General features: G+C 41.4%; 1 protein-coding gene across 1 annotated transcript in view; it reads right to left on the minus strand.

The window, feature by feature from the left end:
• The window catches only part of CF1H1orf21 (chromosome F1 C1orf21 homolog), a 146,191-nt gene that overhangs the window by 108,770 nt on the left and 15,669 nt on the right, over positions 1 to 21,752 (minus strand). The gene's annotated exons all lie outside the window — the stretch shown is intronic.

Below are 21,752 nucleotides of genomic sequence, written 5' to 3' on the forward strand. Positions count from 1 at the left end.
CTGTGCAAGTGGAAAATTACACCAATCAACAAACTGATGATTACCTAGCATATGGCAAGGAATAATGTCTCTGATGGTCCACCTGAAAGACAGATGTTTATCTCTAAGAAGTCTGTATTTCAGTTCATGAAGTTATAATATATTTTCTTATTGCTTATGATCAATTTGATACAATGACTGTCTTCGTATGTAATTTCCTGCCTTATTAAAGTACCATTTTCCATCTAATGTCAGGTTTCCTCATACTACCCCTTCTCACACTACTTCCAAAGATGTTTGCTAAAGTAACATTTTCCCAAGTAATTATACTGTTCAAATGTTTCTCAATATTATCATCCTTATGAAGGTAGTATATTTGCATGTATCTGAATAAAGATTCCATGTTCATGATTAAGCTAATTGTTTTTTCCACCTGACAATTCAAGGTAGTTATTGATTCTGCTTCTAAAAAAAAAAAAAATGAGAAAGACCAGTGTGAGGTTACAGTAATGAACCTTTCAGGAATACTGAGTCCTAATGGATTATTAACAAGTTAATCAGTGGACTCTGATCCACAATCACCATACAGAAGAATTTCACATTCCAACTTGGTATTAAAAGAAAAAAAATGAAAGTAAATTAACAAAACAGACACATTTAATTAAGGATTACTTACTAAGAAGTTAGAAAAGCACTTGGTTAATTACCAAAAAAAAAAAAAAAAAAGACATTGACAAATTATGCCTCCAATACAATTACACAGAGATAAAAATAAAGGTTAAAAAGTAAAAGTTAGAGATGAGCCTTCTTAACTTCAGTTTGGGATGTTAATATTTATAAACTATGGTTCACTTGGATAAATACTAACAATTTAACAACTAAATTGTGATCTTAAAAAAAATTTTTTTAATGTTTATTTGTTTTTGAGAGAGAGAAAGAGGGAGGAAGGGGCAGAGAGAGGGGGGAACAGAGAATCCAGAGTAGGCTTCGTCCTGACATCAGAGAGACTTACGTGGGGCTCGAACTCACCAACCGTAAGATCACGACCTGATCTGAGGTCTGATGCTTAACCAACTGAGCTGCCCAGGCACTCCCTAAATTGTGATCTTAATTGCTTATGGTGAGTCTCTAATTATTTATATATAAATTACATACACATACATTTTTTTAACATAATTTTGGTAGATTTCTATGACTTTGTCTATAGAACCTTAACTCTCAGGTGACACGATGAAGAAAGCACAACATTTGAGGACCTAAGCAGAACCTTCTGAAAGATGGTACTTTGCGCACCACACAGCGAAGCGTCTGTTCTAGAGAAAATCCGCCCGTGCCTTGTTTCCTCCTCTCCATCCACCAAGCCACCACAGCCCACCATCCACAATCTCTGAGCAGTCCAGCAATATTCAGTCTTCATTTGCTTTTTATCCCTCCAAGGAATGCAACTGAATTGAAAGCAGTAGACAAACTATTAATATTTTCCTAATATTTTTCTTCAATGAAATGGGAAAGCCGCTGGCTACATGACTTTCAGAGCAGCATTATCCCCCACATAGGCTTTTTTTTAAACACCAAGGCAGAATCATCACCAATTCAGAAAGAGGATAGGTTTTTAGTGTCTCATTAACAACCACAGCTGGCCAGCCAATGGTGGATACGACTGGATACAAAGAAAGAAAAAAAACACAGAGCCACGACTACAAAGCCGGACCTATCATTATTACTTACACAACACACTGCATAAAATCCGTTGTGGTATAAAACAAAAAAAGCCAGCGAGACCTTTAGATAAACCACAATTTGTACAAAACAAATACTTAAAAATGATTTGTTAAATTTCTCAAAGCCTGGTGCTGGGAATGAGGATGTCCATCTGGAAACAGACAACTCATCAACAAACGTGTCACACATTTCCATGGCGATGCAGCCGTCAGGAGTGGCACTCGCCAACAAGCCTCTGTGCAGACGAATGGAGTATTTCGGGTTCTGACAGTGAAACAGCCAAACAAAAATCCAGTTTTGCTTTTGTTTAAGGCACAAGGGAATCAATGTGGGATTCTGGGTCCCCTTAATCAAGCCCCACCCTAGAGGCAATTAGCACAGCCACCGGTATAAGCCAGAGAATCCTGGCAGCAAAATAATGTGCCAACTTGATTAAGAGGAGGGACAAGTAGGACCATCTTCCTCTGGCTCCCTCGCACCTGTTCACAATTTTTCTTTTCTTCCTGTTGATCTTGTCAGGTGGCCTATTAAAATGCACGTCGGGAACAGTAGGCTGATGCCCCGTTCGGAACCTGCTCCCCCTTCTCTCTATGTAAACAGTCGCAAGCTGTGCTAGTCAAAACAGATCTGGGGTAAAAGCAACGCGTTGGTGATATTTTTAGCATTTTATTCCCCAGATTACATCAGAGAGAGGCCGGATTGTTTTCATGGCAGCTCCAACATCAAGAAACACAGTTTCCCACCAAATCTCTGGGCTTCATTTTTGATGTACAGTATATCATATACACATGTATACAATATTACAGTTTTTAGAGCTAGGAAGGGATCAGCTGGCTGGACTTGCTTTAGGCAGTATAGAATCACCCCATTTTCTGGATCCTGTCAATTCTTCCATTATCAACAACTCACTGGTCCTACCCCAGTTCTTCCAAGCTTTGCTATAAGGTTACCTTTATAATCAATGACACTGGCTTTAAAATGAGCCAGTTAGATGGAGGTAAGTGCTGGAGGGAGCTTACAATGCCAGAATTATTTAAAAAAAAGTTAAGTTTTCATAAATGGATACATTAGATGGGGAAGGAAGAAAAGCAGAACGCCATATATGCTACTCTCTCTGGTCAGAAGGGTTCTCACAGTTGTTTACTAAAATGGTGAAATCTGCATCTACTTTCATACCTTCTCACCCAGTCTTGTTTTGACCAATGACACATATGTGATAACAAGTTTTTTTTTTTTCCAAGACTGTTCCAATTCCATAAATTCTGTGTGAATATCCTCATATTAAAGATGTCCAACATCTGGGCATTTTAACTGAATGCTCTGAATTGCCTCTTCATCCCGAATCTGCACAAAGATTCTCTGGTAGACTATTATTATATGCTTAGGAAAATACGAGAGCTTGGGAAAGGCATTACAAGAAGTATTTACAAACATAAGGCAACGAAAGGGGAAAAACTATTCTACCCTATAGCATATATTTGTTCCCCCTGGGTTCCTCCCATTGAACAGCCTGTCTCCCAAGCTAACTAAATTTGAGCCTTAAAATCCCAGCACAACTTCAAATTCTTGCCTAGGACCCTTATTTCCTTAACTTGGTAGGATTTTTCAGGGGACAAGTATTCACCTGGCTAAAAGCTCAGTTAGCTTCTAGAGCTGGAATGTCTAGCCATATGACACCTTGCTGTGTCTTGATTTCTTCACTGGTAAGATGTGAGTATTGCCAGTACCTAATCTCACACAGAGTCACATGAAGTAATACATGTGCCTAGTCCATAGTAAAGACTCAATAAATGTTAGCTGCTGCCTTAGCAAACTCTGGTTCTGCCAGTAATACTATTGCTAATGTACAAAACCCATCAAGGTATAAAAAGAAAGAGCATAATATAAACATCAGTAATTAACCAAAAATTGTGACTTAACTATGTTAACAAATGAGGACAGAGGAATTAAGAAGGGGGCTTATCATCCATAATAAGCCTTACTATTTTTTTTAGCCATGTGATATATTACTTTAGTCAAAATACCAATTAAAGTACCATATTACTTTAGTTAAAATAATTTTTAAAGAATAACTTTTATGACTGGGAAAAGAAAAGCGATCATAGGGGTGCCTGGGTGGCTCAGTCGGTTAAGCGTCTGGCTTTGGCTCAGGTCATGATCTCACGGGTTGTAAGTTCGAGCCCCATGTGGAGCTCTGTGCTGATAGCTCGGAGCCCGGAGCCTGCTTTCGATTCTGTGTCTCCTCTCTCTCTGCCCCTCCCCTGCTCATGCTCTCTATCTCTCAAGAATAAATAAACTTGAAAAAATTTTTTTCAAAAAAGAAAAGAAAAGCGATCATTATTTAAGTGAAATCAGGGGTACAACAAAATAATGCTCCCTCTATCCTCCTTTATATCCTCACTCAGTGATTGCCTTTGGGACAGCCTCAGCATAGCCTACCTTGAGGGCCAAGAGTGAACAAGAAAGATTCCAATTCAGAACAGACAAAATGATTGTTTTAGAGCAAGAGCAGTAGAGGCAGCTCTAAAAACTACCCTTTTCTGGGAGGACAAAGAGGAGGACTCTCTAAAACTACAAGCCAAAGATGGATAGATGGGTCAACCGCTTTAGGAAAATGTGGGTTCTCACTCTGGGGGGCTCTAGCTCATCAGTTGTTCCGGCTTCCATCCGTTTTTCATTCAACAAACAGCAATTAACATGTGCTGTGTGCTAAGCCCTGGTCTTTCTTCGGGGGTCACCAGATGCAGTCCACTACGTAGACTACATGCCTGCACATAGTCTCTGGCACACACAAGGTATTTAATAAAACTTTCTCAAAAAAGAGAGAATAAAAACAGAGAGCTGACTTTAGTTCATAAATGAATGAATGTTTCCCCTAATCAGTGAGTGCTTTTAGTCCTGTTTGTCTCAGGGGTCCATCTGTTTTTTTTTTTCCCCTGCTAGATTCTCCAAGGAAGGAAAAGGATCTCTAAATGGGAAAAAAAAATCCTATTCTTTGCATTTTTTTTGCACACAAATGCAATGGGTGTGAAACTGCTCTTTCGAGTCTACCTCTGGTCTATGGATGTACTCCATGTGGCATTCTTAGCTGAGCTCTGAGGCACACCTCAGACGTGGTGCAGGTTTAGTTCCACACCACTATAATAAAGCAAATATTGCAATAAAGGGAGTCAAATACATGCTCTGGTTTCCCTCTACATTTGGGATTACATTTACATATACTGCAGTTGTGCTCGCTTCGGCAGCACATATACTACATATACTGCAGTCTATTAAGTCTGCAATAGCATTATGCCTAAAAAATCTGTGTACATATCTTAATTTAAAAATACTTTACCTGTAACATTTTCTGCTAGGCCCATGGAGTACAGTGGATATCAAATTGTTTTGATATCAGAAATAATTAAGGAATAATAATTTTAGATCATTTTCAAAAACAGCAACCCATGTATTTCCTACAATTTCACTTCTAGGACCCTAACGTAAAGAAACTGGATCCCAAAGATTACAGGTGAAGTCCGTATTCGGCTGAAACAAGCTGAAAGAACTGTGGACTGACAGTGACAAATGTGGAGTGAGCCGAAGTTCTTTTCAAAAGGGCTATTTTGAAGATTATGATTCTGACTTTGAAGGCACAATGGTGATTGGCGGTGGAAGGAACCACATGTAAAATTCCTTCAATAAAAATGTGTTAACTTAAAAAAACAAGAAATAGAAATAAAAGTACTTTATTGCTAAAAAAATGCTAACCATCATGTGAGCTTCTAGCAAGTTGTAATCTTTTTACTAGTGGAGGGTCTTGCCTTGATGTTGACGTTGGCTGACTGATCAGGGTGGTGGCTGTTGAACATTGGGGCGTCTGCGGCAGTTTCTTAAAATAAGACAGCAATGAAGACTGTCACATCAACGGAATCTTTCTTTCATGAACAATTTCTCTGTAGCATGTTTGATGGCATTTTACCCACGGGAGAACTTCTTTCAAAACTGGACTCAATCCTCTCCAACCATCTTTTGTTGCCATTTCAACAATCTCCAAGGCATCTTCACCAGGAGTAGATTCCATCTCAAGAAACCACTTTCTTTTGCTTATCCCTCAGATGCAGCGCTTCATCAGTTCAAATTTGATCATGAGATTGTAGTAATTCAGCCCCAGCTTCAGGCTCCACTTCTAATTCTCATTCTCTTGCTATTTCCACCAAATCTGCAGTTATTTCCTCCACTGAAGTCTTGAAGCCCTCCAAGCCATCCATGAGGGTTGGAATCACTTCTTCCAAACTCCTGTTCATGTTGATATGTGGACCTCTTCCCGTGAATCACAAATGTTCTCAGTGGCATGCAGAATGGGGAATCCTTTCCAGAAGGCTTTCAACTTACTTTTTCCAGATCCATCAGAAAAGCCACCTATGGTAGCTATTGTGCTACAAAATGTATTTCTTAAATAATAAGACTTCAAAATCAAAATTATTCCTGGTCCACAGGCTGTAGAGTGGATACCAGTATTAGCTGGTGTAAAAACAACATTAATCTCATTTTATGTCTCCATTAGAGCTCCTGGGTGAGCAGGTATATTGCTAATGAGTGGTAATATTGTGGGGAAAAAATATTGAGCAGATCTCAACAATGGGCTTAAAATATTCAGTAAACCACACTGTAAACAGATGTGCTGTCATCCAAGATTTGCTGTTCCACTTCCAGAGCATGGGCCAAGTATTTTTAGCATAATTCTAAGAGCTGAGGGTTTTCGGAATGGGAAATGGGCACTGGCTTCCACCTCAAGCCACCAGCTGCATGGGCCCCTAACAAGAGAGCCAGCCTGTCCTTTGAAGCTTTGAAGCCAGACACTGACTTCTCTGTAGCTATGAAAGTTCTAGATGGCATCTAGAAAGTTTTTGTAGGCATCTCGAAGGTTGTCACATCCATGCTGGAAATCTGGTTTAGTGCAGCCACCTTCCTGGATTATCCAGCTAGACCTTCTGGAGAACTTGCTGTAGCTTCTACATCAGCACCTGTGGCTTCATCTTGCACTTTGTTACAGAGATGGCTTCTTTCCTTAAACCTTATGAACTAGCTTCCGCTAGCTTCCAACTTTTCTTCCGTAGCTTCCTCACCTCTCAGCCTTCACAGAATTGAAGAGAATTAGGGCCTTGCCCTGGATCCGGTTTTGGCTTAAGGGAAGGTTGTGGCTGGTTTGATCCTCTATGCAAACCACTAAAACCTCCTCCATATGGGCAACTGGTCTACTTCACTTTCCTATCATTTGTGTGTTCACCGAGGTAGCACTTATAATTTACTTCAAGAACTTCTCCTTTGCACTCCCAACATGGCTATTCGGTACAAGTGGCCTAGCTTTTGTGCTTTCCTCCCTAAACTTCAACATTTCTAGCTTTTGATTTACAGTGAGAGACGTGTGACTCTTCCTTCCACCTGAACACTTAGAGGCCACTGTTGGGATATCCATTGCCCTAATTTCAATATTGTGTCTCAGAGGCTCGGGAGGCCTGAGGAGAGGGAAGGAGATGGGCAAACGGCCAATGAAGCAGTCAGGACACACACATTTATCAATTAAGTCACCATCGTATATGGGTGTGGCCTGGGGTGCCCCAAACAGTCACAATAGTAACATCAAAGATAACTGATCACAGGTCATCATACAAGTATAATAATAACGGAAGGTTTGAAATATTACGAGAATGACCGAAATGTGACACTGAGACACAAAGTGAGCAAATGCTGTCGGAAAAATGGCTCTGACAGACTTGTTCAATACAGGGTTGCCACAAACCTTCTATTTGTAAAAAAAAAAAAAAAAAAAAAAAGCAGTATCTGCAAAGTGCAATAAAAAAGCACAATAAAACAAAGTATGCCTGTATATCACTGGACTATGCTTTTGAACTGATCTCACCTTTCCTATCATCCTCCTCTTAAAATACATTTTGTGATTCTTATTTTTACAGGAATAGGTCAGTGCCTGATAAGCTAGACTGAACAGGATTTTGTTACAGAGACATTAAAGAACAGAGAATAGTGAGAGCTTTGACGACTTCAGCATATCTAACCCTGGTTCACCTTCTACACTGTCATCTGGAAATCTTGCACTGACTACCTCTGAGAACCTGCTATGTGCTGGGGTCTGTGATAAGCAATAAAGGGGTTATGGAGGAGGCCAGGGACACAGTGCCCAAGGAAAAGCAGCTGTCTTGAGGGGAAGACTCACGCTCTGAGCACCCCTCGGCTATCTGGAGCACATTCCTCAGCACACACAGACTGACCACATTCCACTGAGCCACTGCTCACCAGGGCTGATTCTAAATCTGGAACAATCTTAGGCAAAGCCGAGACGCAACTGAAGGAGCTCATATACCATTCTCAATTTCTCTGAGTCAGGCAGTCCCTTAGCGATAATTACCATAGCCTCACTTGTAGAAAGTGATTTTGCTCCTTCCAATATAATAGTTTTTATTAAGCAATTTCTAGGGTAATTGCAAACTGCCCATTCTAAATGTTTTGAACACTTCAAAATAAGGCTTTGGTACATTTAATATAAAACACTATCAGTTCTTTTCAGAATATGTCTCAAATCAACCTAAGAAAGGAAAAGTAATTTCAAATTAAGATTGTTTGACACATTAAGTTCTAACGATCTAAAAACAGAAGTTGTTCAAAACTAACAAGCAAGAAAATTATGTTTTCAGACTTTATATCTGTGGAAATAAGACACGGAGATGTCTGGCCCCTGGGCTTCTACCAGGAGAAGTATGAAGATTGCATGTATTTGCACATATCCCCCTTTATCTTATCTCAAAATCCCAACATGTTAATGTCATGGAGACAGCAATTCTCATATGCCTATTGCATCCTTATTCTCTAGTGAAACGTAATGCTTGTTTGTATTTGAAAACCAGAGATAAAAGGCCTTGGGGAGTGCTGGCTCCATTTAGTCTTGCTTCGGTGGAGTTAAACTCATTTCAGGACCTCATCCATAAAGGGTACTTTCCTTTTCAGAAATATGCAATGAACTGAAGGGCACAAGTGGTACCTAATTTTTATTTGATCTTGATGTTTCAGAATTTACCAGTGACACTGAATGCTTTTTCCATATATTGATATCACTCATTGCTACTTCTGTCTACGTGAAGTATCTCTTCATAGGCTCTACCTTTTGTTGTTGTTGTTTAAATATGTATGTATGTATGTATGTATGTATGTATGTATGTATGTATGTATTTTGAGAGAGAGAGAGAGAGAAGAGTGAGAATCCCAAGTAGGCTCTGCACTGTCAGCACAGAGCCGGATGTAGGACCCGACCCCATGAACCATTAGATCGTGACCTGAGCTGAAATCCAGAGTCAGACGCTTAACCAACTGAGCCACCCAGGCATCCCTGCCCTTTTTTTCTTATTGGAAGCTGTAGCATTTCTTTTACTGACCACTATGAGTTCTCTGTAAATTACAACAATGTGTGGATACATTTCTGGCCCAAAAAGGTTTGGGCAAAAACACCTCTTGATTTTAGTTCGGACGTGAGAAAGTGGAAGGAACTAGCTGCTTTCTGTCTTGGAGTCAAATGCTGCTTTTCTGTGTTCCCTTCCTTCTTCACTTCAGCAGTATTTACCAGGCACCTACCATTTGCCAGGGAATGTAGTTCTCAGTCCTGGGGTTATGTCTAGGAGGAGGAAGCTGTCTCTTGTGAAGGAGCTCACAGCCTCCTCTGGAGGAGTGGGTGAGGAAGGATACAATAAAATAAGGGAATAGAGCACACAGCGTCTACAGCTATGAAAGCACATGGATGGGATAGATGTGATAACAAAAAAAGAAGGGACCCCCTAAGCAAAGTTGGGGAGGGCTCTGGAGGAAGTGATATAGTTCAGTGGAGTCCTGAGGAGCACTAGCGTGTGGGGGAAGGACTCACAGGCAGCAGGTCAGTGAGTTCAAAGGCCAGAGAGAATATGGCAAACTGGAACTACAAGTAGTTCAATATGGCCAACACGAAGAATTCCCAGGGGCACAGAGATGTAAAGAGAAGAGGCTGATAGACCCAGTCCAGGAAGACCTGATATGCAAGTCCCACTGAAGGGTCAGGCTCTATTCTGATTTGGACTCCCTCACCAGTGCCCAAGCTCTGAGGCCCACCATTTAGGTCAACTGTGTGTCCTTTGGACTGTCCATAACCATCTCTTCTGAAGAGACCCCAACCACCTCAATCCAAGGCTTTCTGCTTCTCTCTGAAAGAAGGTGCAGCAAAGGAAGAATGAATGTACATCTTGGGATGGACCAGTCGGTTGAGGAAGGCTAGGAAGAACACATGAATAAGACAGGGAAGGAGCCACAGAGAGTATTCACAGAAAGTCTCAACAGGGTGGAATCTTTATCCTAGATTCAGCCAATGGGTGATGCTGGGGCCCTGGGGTACAGGGAGCGTAAGGTGCAGCATCTGCCAGAAACTGCTTCCTGCCTCCCTCAACAGGCATGCCTGCAACTGAGCATGGGAAAGTACTGCAACATTAAGAATAAAGAGTGGTTGAGATGGGGGTGTATAATCTCCCAGGAGCAAAAGAGAATGCCACTGAATCTGATGCTAGCTCCCTCCCCTTCGACTGGACAACAACAGATCCCTGGACAACAGATCACTCCAGATGGAACACTGGCTGCAAAGGCCTTTCTATCCTAGACCTGCCTTTGTGGCTTCCCAACTGTGTGCCATGGAAACAGGGTACCTCTCTGAGATGTGTGCATGGGGTGCTCACGGTCTCTTAGCATTCTTAGGTCTTGTCCATGTCTTCGACAGGACAAGACGAAAGGTGCCCACAGCTGCAAGGATGTGAGGGTGAGAAAGCCTCTCTTGCTATAGCACCTTTAATAATTAATGCTCGACCTGCGGGCCCCATTCCCAAATCATTTAATCATTCCAGAGGCCAGACAACACATTTCCTTCATTCATTTGGGGTTCATTATTCAGTGACCAGGGAACTATTATCAAGTCATTAAGGGCCCCTGGACATTCATCTTCTGACAAGCTCCAACAAAAGACCACACAACCAGATCCAAAACCAGCTTGGATTCCTTTATGAATGCATACGCACACCAAGGCTTTCATGCGGGGAGGGGGTTTAATTTCTACACCATACAGTAATAGTTTCCAGTCAAGAAACAGAATGAGTGGTTGAGGAAGATTCAGAGCTGCTTTTAGAGAGGGAGGGCATGCATGGTTGTTCTGACAGCAATAGATGAAGTTTCTCAAGAGCCCTGCTCTGACTCTTCCGTGGAGCTGGTTCCCCAGCCACCGGTGAACCACTGGGACTCTTGAAAAGTTGGAGGCCGGCTAATTCCGCTCTGCTATTCTTAGTAGGCCTCCTGTTATCCTAGATGAGAATTCGTGATAAAAGCCTGCCCGGTCATCTATTTTCTCTCCTGCTTTGATTTAATCCTCACATCAGCTCCACAAGGTGGGTATTATACCCCCTTTTCTACACATGCAGAGATTAGTCTCTGATTGGCTGGTCAAGTGGTAACAATGGTTCAAATTCAGGTTGGCTGAGCTGGGGCCAAGTTCTTAACCACCAAGTCAGTTGTTGTTTAATCTTTTTTTTTTTTTTTTTTTTTTGAGAGAGAGCCAGAGTGAGCAAGTGAGTACGAGATTGGGGGAGAGGGGCAGAGGGAGAGACAGAGAGAGGGAGAGGGAGAGGGAGAGGGATAGGGAGAGAGAGAGAGAGAGAGAGAGAGAGAGAGAGAGAGAGAGAGAGAGAAATCCCAAGAAGGTTCCATGCTCAGCATGGAGCCCAACACAGGGCTTGATCCCACAACTGAGAAATCATAACCTCAGCTAAAATCAAGAGTCTAAGCCACCCAGGTGCCCCTGCTGTTTTTTTTGTTTTTTGTTTTTTTGTTTTGTTTTTTAAACCACAGAACACAGTAAATAATTACTTTGGGAGATGATACAGGCATAAAGTATGAATGGATTCCAAAAGGATTTGGACGAACTTGTAAATCGCAGAGATATGAATAAAAGTTATAAAGACATCCAACCTTCATGGAAAGTAACATCAGGGAAACTACTAGACCTTCCCTTGTCAGGTCTCTGGAGCCTTTATCAGTGGGAAATAGCATTCTGTGCTAAGTTAGAAACTATATGCCATACAAAGTAAGTGCTACAGGAAACCTTTTGTTAAAATGGCTATTTGACCACCGCTGTGTTTAACAGAAGAAAACTGAGTTTTTATCCAATATATAGTAATAACTGCAATGTCTTTACAAAAACTTATTTTTATTTTTTTTAATGTTTATTCATTTTTTGATAGAGACAGACAGAGTGCTAGTGGGGGAGGGGCAGAGAGAGAGGGAGACACAGAATCTGAAGCAGGCTCCAGGCCCTGAGCTGTCAGCACAGAGCCCGAGGCAGGGCTTGAACTCATGACCCCGTGAGACCATGACCTGAGACCATGACTCTCTCGCTCATGCTCATTCTCGCTCTCTCTCTCTCAAAATAAATAAACTTAAAAAAAAAAATCAAGGATCTCTTCCTTCACTGGAGTAAGGAGGAGGTGGGGGGGAGGAAGTACAGAAGAGAGAAGAGGAGGGGGAGGAAGATGCAGAAAAGAAGAAAGGAGAGCTATCACTTACAGAGTCCTTTTTTTTCCCCCTAAGTTTGTTTACTTATTTTGAGAGAGGAGGGAAGGCTCCATGCTGTCAGCATGAAGCCCGCCTCAGGGCTTGAACTCAAGACTCAGGAGAGCATGACCTCGGCTGAAATCAAGAGTCAGACATTTAACCAACTGAGCCACCCAGGCACCCCTATAGAGCCCTTTTAATGTTCCAGATCCAGTTCTGAAAACCTGACATACAACAACCCATTTAATACCCACAATGGCCATCTGAAGTAGAACTATTAATGTCTTCATCATACCGAAAAGGAAACTGAGGCACAGAGCATTCATGCATCTAGCTGCACCACCTAGTAAGTGGTGGGGCTGGGGCCAGGCCTTGAACCCAGGCGGTCTCACTCAGACCCCATGCTCTTATTCAACTTTCCCACAAATAAAGTGAATTTCTGATTAAAAAAAATGGAATTCTTTCTGTACACAGAACTATTACATGTTTTCACATGTATCCCCTCTCCCTGAATGGAAGGCACTCTTAAGATAAACCTTTTCAAGTCAGGCATTAAAAAATGTATTATCATAAAATAAGACCTAAAATAACACAGACAGTAATACTCTTTTTAGGGTAAACTATAAGGCAATAACAAATATCTTTGAAGACATACTAATAGAGTCGCCAACATGCCCTCCTTTGCATATGAAGTTGATAAAATTCCACTGTTCTTAAAAGGGCCTGAAATGTGAGTTGCTTTTCTAGGGCTGGCAGTATATTTCTGCTGATTCATCTGTAGTCAGTTCCTCAGTACGTCCAAGATCAATGATCATGAATTTGCAGGATGGCTCTTCAGGATGAGGAATCTCACTGACCATTCCAGAAACTCTCCCCCATTTAGGGTGGCTGCCACAGCCATCCCAAAACACTGGAGAATTTGTTCAGCGGGTATGTGTATGTGTATGTGTATGTGTGCATGTGTGTGCTTGAGGAAGAAGTACATTTTAATGTCCATTTGACTTAATTCCTTTAATTGGGCTCTGACTTCAGTGGATTTCTGTTAAGATTCTCCGATAATAACCAGCACAGAGAAAAGTGTTAGCACTTGAGCCTCCCAGCACCCCGCTCCACCAACCTCACTGATGAGCTGCGTGAAGCCAGACAGGCTTGTGTGCTTTCGTGCTGCAGTCTGGTGGAGGGGTGAGGAGGTTAGTGGGGGAGCTGCAGCTCTCCGGAAAGGGGAGGGTTAACAAGAGAAGAATAGTTAAGGCCAGGCACAGACCACCTCAGGTGCGCTAAGCTGGAGGGTAAAGTTTTGTGCAAGAAGAAAGAGAGAAAGAGGGAGACTTCTGAGGTGGTAAAAAAAAAAAAAAAAAAAAAAAAGTCACCAGAGTGACAGAGAGCTAGAAGTTCACAGAAGCAGATTTCAGGATGTCATGCTGTGGTTCATGAATGGCAATGCCTTGCGATTCTTTGAGATCATTCAGTAAAAATTTAAGTTGTTTTTCAAGGATGTGTAATGTTTCTTTTAATATGCCTCTGGACTGAAGCTGGCTTTCAGGGGCCTGACTTGATCTGGGTTAGACAACCATTAGTGCCACAAAATCATTAACAAGAACAGAAAGAGACTGGACAGAGTCATTTTCAGTTAAAGCAATTCCCAAGTTTGGAAGCATTGCCACTGAATTTTGAAAATGGGAAGACATAGCTAAAATACACTTTGTGATAAAATAGTGCAGCCTCTCTACTTATGAAAAATACTCACGACCTGATCTTCGTGGCAGATCTCATGAAAGAAACGCTCACGCTCATGAAGCAAGGTCCTGGAGTGTTAGAGGAAGCACTCGTTCACATGTGCACGGACAGAAGACAAGGGTTCCTGCTCCTCTCTCCTTTCAACAAGTCTGTACCTCTTCTCTCAAGAGCTTCATTCCCATAAAACAAAAGATCATTTCCTGTTGCTATGAATTGCCAAGTTATTTACCCCTCAGAGACGAAAAGTGTGCTCTGAGAGCGACAAAGAATAGCTCCTTAGGAATGATGTGTCTGGGTGAGCATGTTCGAGGATAGTCTAATGGGGAGTGGCCCAGTAAATAAGATCACAAACCTGTCTAGTCTGAACAAGCCTGTTTTAGTAGCCCGTTCTGCTCCACTTGTTGTAAAAGACAGTGGCAGTTTTGATGATCTTTTGGGGAACAGGGATGAGGATTAATTCATAAGGGCATCTGAGCGGTTCAATTAAATTCAAATCAGCTAAATATGTGTGGCAATTGCTAGGTAGGCTCTGTAGTGAGACCTGAGGATGAGAGCTGATGGAGAGGTGGTCCTTAGGGACTCCCACCCACCATCTATATTGAAGCTATTTAAATGTAGATTAGGATCACAAAGCTTCTTCAAGCTAACATTCCATTTTGCTTGCTCAGGAGGGATGGATAAGAGCAAACGAGTACCATCTAACACGTTGCAATGGCAATTATCAAAAAGACAAGAAATCGCAAGTGTTGGTGAGGATGTAGAAAAAAAACTACACGCACATCCCATGTTCACTGCAGCCCTGTTCACAATAGCCAAGATATGGAAACAACCTAAATGCCCACTGACAAAATGATGGCTAAAGAAAATGTGATACACACACACACACACACACACACACACACACACACACACACTGAAATATTACTCAGTCATGAGAAAGAAGGAAATAATACCATTTGTGACAACATGGATGGATCTTGAGGACATTATGCTAAGTGAAATAAGTCAGAGAAAGACAAATATGTATGATACCACTTATATGTGGAATCTAAAAATGTTGAATGCACAGAAATAGAGTAGAATGGTGGTTGCCAGTAGCTGGGGGGTGGGGGAAATGGGGAGATGTAGGTCAAAGGGTACCACTTTCAGGTATAAGATAAATAAGTTCTGGGGATGTAATGTACAGAATGGTGATTATACTTAACAGTACTGTATTATATACTTGAAAGTTGCTAAGAGTAAATCTTAAATGTTCTCACCACATACACAAAAAAAGATAATTATGTGAGGTCACAGACAGACATGTTAACTGACCTTATTGTGGTAACCATTTGGCAATATATAGGTGTAGCAAACCATCATGTTGTAAATCTTAAATTCATACAATGTTATAAGTCAATTACTTATAAATAATGCTGGGAAAAAATAGTAAAAAAAAAAGAAAAAACAGAACTGCAGTAATTTCTAAGACTCTGCCTGATTTAAATCAGACATTTTTTAATATATCGGAAAGTATGAAAGGCCCACACAATTCTATACAAACAAGCCAAAAGAGAATTTGGGAGGACAGCTCACATAGAGGCACAAAATAGCCATAGTTTCTTAGCACATCTCCTGTACTGCTTTCTCTCTGCTACCTTTCTGAGATGTTGCTTGTATTCAAAGGCCTGAGTTAGGCAAAATCTGAGAGTTCAAGGATTTTCGAGTAGAATGCATGGCTTGGACATGGCTCAAAGTTTCTTTTTCTTTGGGTTACACCTGAAGCAGCACGTATAGTGTGCAAAGATGTCTCGCACCCACTCAAGGGGTGATTATGGCTCCACTGCCTTTTACACCCGCCACCACATCAGTTTTCAGAAACAGTATCGCCACTTGGGGCAACCGTTCCCTATGGAATGAACCATACCACCCACTCTAAGGTGTGAGTTTCAGGTCTTGAAATCTCTTCTGTGCTAAGACTTCAGAACTCCCCTTACCTGGGGAGGAAGGGCCTAGAGGTTTTCCACTCATCTTCTTAGGATGCTCTGTGGGTAGATCCGGCCTTGGCCTACCAAACCTACTCTCATCACCCCTCTCTTACCTGCTCCCTTTTCTACCCTTTGCAGTTGGTCATCTAATCTCATCTTCTATTTTTAGTCAACTTCTCTTCTCCCCACAATCTGGAGGCAAATCAAGCCCCCACACCAACTAAAGCCTAACTTTCTGTAAAAAATGAAGCTTACATAAAAAAGCTATTCCATAGCTTTTTTATAGGCGACTTTTTTCTTCTGTAAGGTTCTGCCAAGCACAGAAGAGTATCTTTTGTGGAGTACCTCAAAGAACACGATGCTGTTGCATGTTGATGGAGGCCGTAGGGGGAGGGTAGGACAATGAGTAAATGTATTGACATAATTCTCTCCTTGAAAGGTAGCAGTACAAACTGGAAAAGAGATTCACGATGGGAAATTATCTGGGGGCTTGGTTTGCCTCCACAGAAATGTTTTACTGGTGTATCTGTTCTCACATCTCATAGGATGTGGCTCCTATTCTGGGGAGATGGAAAAGGTAACTGAATTGGGACGGTGGATGTGTCAGAGGCAAAGGGAATGGGAACAGGGAGGGACCACAGCTCAGAGCAGGTCAGGGAAAAGAAGAAACTGGAACTCAGAGCTCCATGAGGAACACTGAGTGCAAGAATAAGAGTTGGTGTTGGGGAGAGGGAAGAGCCAGGGGAAGGGGGGAAAGGGCAATGAAGAGAAGGAAGGTGAGCCCAAACATGGGCCTCCTCAAGCATCCATGGCCTTCAACCAACTAGCTAAAAAGGAAAGACCAGGTCATGTCTGAAGGTCCCTTCACAATTCAATTGGTAAAATGAAACATGGTGGTTTCTATCAGATCAGAGGAAATGCTTTCTATCAGATCAGAGCAACACCTCACGGCAGAAGATTCTGGAGTCCTGAAGTGAGTCTCTTCCTCTGGGCCATGCCCCGTACCTGCATACAGCTGAGCACTGTAAACTAGAGAACAGGACAGAGCCATATTTTATTCCTCACAGCCCTGTCTTAAAAAGGTTTCTATTTGCACAATACCATGTTGCTAAGCCTCAGAATACAGTCACTGCTTCAGAACTTAAAAACCTTGCATCCTGCAAACCACTTAAGAGGAAGAGCCTCTATTGGTATATAATTCCACCTACCACTTTCACTCCCTCACTGAGAAACCTGCGGGTAAGATGTGCTATAATGAAGGCCATATTTAATCATTCCTCAAATGTACCCGGAATCTGCCCACATCACCACTTGCAGTGACACCTCTCTCGTCCAGACCACCATCCATCCTCTCTTGCCTGACCTAGCCTCTAACCATCACTTGCTTCCCTTCTTGCCTTGTACAGTCTATTCCCTACACGGCGGCCAGAGTAAGTCTTTAGATTAAAAAATAAAGTTAGACTACATCGCTTCCTAACTCCCTAAACCCTCTCCTGGCTTCTATTACATTCAGGATAGAATCTGGGGGCACCTGGGTGGCTCAATCGGTAAAGCATCTGACTCTTGGTTTGAGCTCAGGTCATGATCTCACAGTTCGTGAGATCGAGTCCTGCGTCAGGCTCCATGCTGGGTGTGGAGTCTTCTTAAGATTCTCTCTCTCCCTCTCTCTTTGTCCCACCCCACCCTCCCCCTCAAAAAAAAAAAAAGAATATCTGGGGTCAATACCTGAAGTTGCTGCCTCTCTGAGTTTATCACCCACCACACTCCTGGCATGAGGGCCTTAGGCTTTTCCCTGGAATCCACCAGGAGGCTCCCTCTCAGAGATTTGGCCCTGTTGTTCCTCTGTCTAAAACACTCTGTTCCTGGGTATTCTCGTGGCTTTTGCTCCCTTACTTCAGGTCTCTTCTCAAAAAGGTCAACAACTCAGATGGACCTTCTCTGACCTATGCATTTAAAATAGCCACCCGTCACTCTCTCTCCCTTTATTTATTTTTTTGCATTGCACATATCCCCATCTGACAGTTTATTACACATCTCTCTGCTTATTGCCTGGGTCACTCCATAGGACATGAGCCAAATGAGGACAATAATCATCTCACTACATGTTAGTTTCCAAGTAAAAGCCAGGTTATAGCAATTGCTCAATAAATATTTCTAAAATGAATAATTGTGATTTTCAGAGTTCCATCAGAGCTAAAAGCATATTGTTTTTCATTTTAACACTTGGCAATTCAGCAATTGCATTAAGAGAAACAGCCAAGGAACAAAGGAGGAAAGGTTCGGTCAAAACTCAAGGTCTCAACGCTTTTATTTATTTTACTTTTTTTAATGTTTACTTATTTACTTTTGAGAGAGAGAGAGAGAGAGAGAGAGAGAGAGAGCATGAGTGCAGAAAGGGCAGAGAGAGAGAGAGAGAGAGAGAGAGAGAGAGAGAGAGAGAATCCTAAGCAGGCTCTGGGCCATCAGCACGGAGCCTGATGCAGGGCTCAAACTGATAACCCATGAGATCACGACCTGAGCTGAAGCCAAGAGTCAGATGCTTAACCGACTGAGCCACCCAGGTGCCCCAAGATCTAAAAACTTTAAAGGAAGTGTTTCTTGAGTGAAAGAAGGCAACCAGAAGTTAAAGACTAATGAAAAATACTGTATTAAAAAAGCAGACATAATAAATGCCAAAATGATGGGTGCTGCATTAAAAATAAAACCCTATTTCATATATAATTTGATAATATCTTCTTTGGTTATAGATCAAAACCAACAGTGACATTTATACACTGAAGCATGGGTTCATGTAGCTAGAAGGGAATTTAAATACAATTTAGCTTGTTGTGAATATGGGTTTCAAAATGGAAATGAAACATCACCTAAATAGAGATTTGTACCAGTTTGGCTTTGTTTCAGAATTTGAAAAATTCATTATTTTTATAGACTGCTATTTTAGCACTTTGCTTTTTCATCTCACCCTTAATCTTTCGACTTCCAGTTTTTTTTTTTTTTTTTTTTTTTTTTTTTAAGTAGGTTTCACACCCAGCAAGGAGTCCAACATGGAGTCCAATGCGGGACCTGAGCCCATGACTCTGAGATCAAGACCTGAGCTAAGATCAAGAGCTGGATGCCTGACTGACTGAGCAACCCATGAGCCCCTTGACTTCCATTCTTAATAGTCATACACATAGCTTTTGAAATATATTTTAAATGACAATGTAAATAAGCACTGACATTTTATTTGTTTTTAATTAAATTGTTTATTATTATTTTTGAGAGAGAGACAGAGAGAGACAGAAAATCCCAAGCAGGCCCTGTGCTGTCAGTGCAGAGCCTGATACGGGGCTCAAGTCCACATACTGTGAGATCGTGACCTGAGCTGAAATCAAGAGTCAGACACTCAACTGACTGAGCCACACAGGAGCCCCTGCATTACAACTTAAGCATGGATTATTACTTTTAAGGAAGTGAACTGCACACATTGTGTCCCAGGCAGGCTTCCTCCCTCTCTATCAATTTCTCTCCCCAGCAATGGCCCTTCTATCTAAGAAATTTTAATTATGCAACCTTTTAAAAACAATCAAAGACCAGTTTTAAAATGTATTGTTAATTATGTTAGCAGAATATTATTTATGTATTTAACATCACAACTACGAGATTTTATCTGTTATCCTTTAGAATTTGACTTTCTATAAGTTTTCACTTTCTCTTGCCCTTTTAAAATCTGTCTGAACCAACACAGTATAGCTATGTAAGTGAATAAACAAAATTGTACCCTGAAAGTGGCCAGCCTACAGTACAGCAGTTTTTGCCAAAGTCAGCAACCTGGGAAATTAAACATTCTCTCTTTGCCTGAATTTTATTGCAAACTATCTTCTATCATACATTTCATTATTCCTTTCAAGCAACAGAACCCATGTGATTCCCCCACTACTTCTAATAAAACTTTAAAACAAAAAGTCAGCAACGTGAATGTCACACTGACTAGCAGCCGCACCGACGCAAGCATCACTGGATAATAAATAGAAAACCAGCCAGCCAGCCAAGATGGAAGGAGGGATAGTAACCCACACACTTCCAGCTTTCTCACCTTCTAGCTTGCGGGGATGCTTTGAAGCTACAGAAGATATTCGTGATTCTTGTTTCTAATTTTTTAGAAAGGAAAAAAAATGATCTCACAAAGCAATCAACACCTTGGTCAACTTTGAACCATAAAGCTGGCAGCTGTGGAACACTACCACCTACCCTCATTTTTCTTTAAAAAAAAAAAAATCATCAACACAGTGTCATTTGTAATCTTTTCAAGGATCCCCAAGGCTTAAGAGAAACCTAGACCATAGACTTGTGTGACCACAGTCTGGGGAGCAGGCAAAGTAGAACTTTTGAACATCAGTGCACTGAATACATCCAGAGGGATGGCCTAAGTTCAACCCACTAACTCCCAAGACAGAGAAAGAAGCTCCCAGGTCACCTGGGGGCAGTTACTCCACAGCAGAATCCAAACAAACCAGGACCCCAGCCACCAAGTCAACAGCTCCTCCATAAACTGGGTTTACCAGGCTACAGCCAATTGTTTTGTTCGTTTAGTAAAACCTTATGCAGTACGTAGCCCACTATCCTCTCGGAGAGAAGTATGACCTGCAAAGAATTACTTATTGTAGAAAATTCGAGAAGAACTGAGAGATTGAGCCTCAAGTCACAAAGGGTGAGGATGGCTCAACTTGAAGCTGGTAATCCGTCAGCGCTCACCTCATCCTGTGCTCACTGCTCTTCTTTGAAATGAAGAGGAAGATGAGTCCCATTCGCTACAAACTTAACATAGTTACTTCCCACCTTTCAACTGATCCTCACATTTTAAGCAAAAGGTTGGTTGCAGGCCTGAAGACAGGATGAAACCGTACTGCTTAACCCGTGAACTGGGAGTTGGCCAATTTAGCTCTTTTTTCAGAGCACTGAAGTGGTTTGGGGCACCGTAACGGCTCACGATGGCAGAGCAGGTACTGAGAGGCAGGGGACCAAACTCTGCCATCAGTAACCATTCCTAATGTTACCTCTAAAAGTGAACAGAAGGGCTATGCATGCTAATATTTTCCAGTGGCAACAGGTTTATGAAACTACAGAACTTTCTTTGAAAAAGCCAGCATCTTCACTACATTGCTTTTCATATGTTGTAAAAGCTACATGGGCAGTGATTTTAAGAAAAGACTTAAAGATAAGGCAGCATGGCATAGTGGTTAAACATACAGGTTTGGGGACTTAACTGATATGTTCCTAGTAGAACCTACCTCATAAGGTATTATGAGGATTAAATGAATTAATAAATAAGAAAACACTTGAAGTAATGCCTGGCACATAAAAAGTACTCAATAAATACATAAACTTCTCTAAGAAAGTTTTCTAGATTGTTCCTTTTCATAAATAGTACATTCATCTTTATAAAAGTAAGGTTCAGCACAGTGCATTTTGAAAAACAAAACCATTTATTTAATTAAAAAAAACCAACTTCCTTTAGAAAGAGATGTGGGATATTTGGAAACCATAACAGAAGCACAAAGACCCACTGGTAATCAGCACTACCCAGAGATAATCATTATTCACCTTTCCCGGTCAACACCTAGAGGCTTTCTTTTCAGTCCATGCACACATATATTGAATACATGTTGTCATTTGATGTATACGAAGTCACTCTTTACGTACGAGTCTCATATCCAGCTTTTTCCATTTAACATCAGAGTATTTAATAGAATGAACAAATAG

The sequence above is a fragment of the Felis catus genome, chromosome F1, assembly GCF_018350175.1.
Source record: "Felis catus isolate Fca126 chromosome F1, F.catus_Fca126_mat1.0, whole genome shotgun sequence".
NCBI classification, from domain to species: domain Eukaryota; kingdom Metazoa; phylum Chordata; class Mammalia; order Carnivora; family Felidae; genus Felis; species Felis catus.